The following is a 2,666-nucleotide window of genomic DNA, read 5'->3' as shown; positions in this document are numbered from 1 at the left end:
AGGCCAGAGATGCGGAGGGTGAGAGGATTCACCAGAGACAGAGTGGGGAGCAGAACAGGCAGATTGACAAAGTATATTGCTGAGGGGAGCAGCGGGCGGGTCAGGAGAGGTCTGCCTCACCATGTGGATCACCTCTGGGTGGGGATCAAACTCATGTTGAAGTTGCTTTAGCTTCTTGATGCTGTGTTTTAACCCGCTGTGCCACCAGGGAGGGCCCTAATTCATCAACTTTTATTGAACCTTTTAAAATAGGCACTCTAGTAGTACTGAGAATGTGGTCAGATAGACTGAGTCCTCATTCCAGCTGCAAGGAGCTTTCAGTTTGAGAAATTTGTCATGATGCCATGACTCTCACAGGAAAGAAGTCAAAGGGGGCTGGAGAAGATAGCACGAGACCGGCCTGCTAGTTGAGAGAAAGCCTTCTCTGCTCACCCACCTGGTGAGGGAAGGCAGCTGGTTAAAGTGATCACAGCTTTCCCCCAGCCAAAGGCCACTACAAACACACCTGCGAATAGGTTTAATCTGCAATAACACGTTGGGCTTATTACTCATTGAGGTGAAGGAGGATAAGCACCCTGGGGAGTCAGAGAGGGTGTTTAAGCAGGAGATTGCTAGGAAAATATACTGTAGCATTTGGGCTATAGTTGGTGATTTGAAGGAGGCGCTAAAAGTTGGGGAAAGGGAGTGTGTTCATGAAGTTAGATATTGAAGTCAAGGCAATTTTATGATCCCTATCAAATCTTTTCTGCAGAAGGGCACTTAATAACAAGGATGAATTTAATATTGGTAACAAAGTCGATAACTATTTTAACCAAGAGAATTGAAAGTTTGGTATTTTAGTGATGGGACACTGATCTTTTCTTCTATAGTGAGAAAACAATAATAAACTGTCTTTATTTTGTCTCACTTTTTCATGGTCAGAGTGACCCTATCTATGCTGCTATTGTGTGATACATTTTGGTACTCATGTCCAAGAGAGGTGGTGGCTTTGCTGTGAAGGCGGACCCACTTCTGGACACAGGCAGGCCCATTCTTTCTGTCTCCTCTCATGAGAAAAAGGAAACATGGAGGAAGCTTTTAGCTTCAGTTGGGAATTGACTCATATGGGCAAGCAGTCCTCCCTGTCTCACCACCTCATCCTTTAGCAGAATATTTCAGTAAATCTACTTGCACTAATCCTACTTTGTCTCTGGTGAATCTTCTCTTCCCCTGTACCTCTTGCCAACACTTCAGTTCTTCTATGCAAAAATAGAATAGAATAGAACAGAACAGAATAGAATAGAATAAAATGAAATAAAATAAAATAAAAAAATAAAAATAAATAAAAAAATGCTAAAGTAGGTATTTATGAAATTACTATATAAAGTCATTTGAATGTTTGAATCCAAAGCATTTTAATATGAAAGGACTTAACTACCACCAATTTATTCATATTCTGATTAAAAGCAAAAATATTTGTTACTCTGATAAAAGAAACAGACATCATAACCCATCATCCCTAGGAGAGATTGTTTTCAGTTTGTAGTTTTTAGTGCTTTCTGCCATTTCTTCACATTCGTACATCATCACACCATGCCATGTCATGCCATATCATATGAAAAGTTTCATTTGGTCACCTTTACTCTAAGAGTAAGTTGAAAGATTTCACGTTCTGAGTCTTTCACTAACTGGCATTTCACTTACATGAGCTCTCCCATGTAAGACAGAGATGACAGAATGTGTCATCTCTGCTTTCCTGCAGGGGAACTTTACTGGACAAGGCAGAAGGGAGCTGGGGGCTGACAAGTACAGCCTCTTAGTTCCGCCACTACTTTATATTTTCTGACCTGTGCGCTGACTGATAGTGGGACGAGGGCTGACCTACATCCCCCCTCAGCTTTGCACATACCGTCTCCCAGTGGTAAGTGCTCACGCCTCAAATGCTGCCTCCACCAACACATGTTCAGCGACTAAACACCCTTCACCTTAGCCCGGCTCCTGCTGAAGCACTGCCCAGTGTCCCCAGGCTTCAGCTGTCGTCGCTGGCCCGTAGCTGGGCCTCTTTCGCAGATGCCAGTTCGTGAGCATGATCAAGGGTTTGTGCAGTGAAATACTGATCTGATGTTCAGTTTTGTCCAACAGGGGGTCAGAGAGAATGACACTACAGATGAACTTCAGAAACGCTGTTTACGAACTCTGAAGTCTGGAAGCCTCCACCAGCCCTGAGCCCCATCTTGCAGGCAGAGGGGAGGTGCTGTGAAATGGAGCAAGAGGTTCTTCTGCCTGCCCACTGGCAAACCCCAGTCAGGTCGCTGTGACCTGATATAAACCAGAGTACGGTGAAGATGTGTCACCTGGCACAGGAGGAGAGGTCAGGCCTCTCCCTGCTTACTAACTAGTCAGGTCATGACACCCATATGCTTGACTTCGTTAATGAGTCCATTTTCTTATTCTGGAACAGCTTACATGCTCTAAAACATCTTCAAGTAGATTTTCTATATAGGAAACTTAAAAAAAACTGAAACCCCCCCCCCCCCAGAAAATAGGACAAGCCCTTTGAGAGTTTTGTTAAAAGTGATAGGACGTTCCCAACAACCTAACGCCATGGCATTCTCAGCCTGGAGCCATTGCCCAGGCTAGTGTGTGCTGCCCCTCCCGTCTCTGCTGGATGCTGGCTGAGGTCCCAC

The sequence above is a fragment of the Condylura cristata genome, unplaced genomic scaffold, assembly GCF_000260355.1.
Source record: "Condylura cristata isolate star-nosed mole 26May11 unplaced genomic scaffold, ConCri1.0 scaffold00017, whole genome shotgun sequence".
Taxonomy (NCBI): domain Eukaryota; kingdom Metazoa; phylum Chordata; class Mammalia; order Eulipotyphla; family Talpidae; genus Condylura; species Condylura cristata.
Note: the sequence above shows the minus strand (reverse complement) of the source record.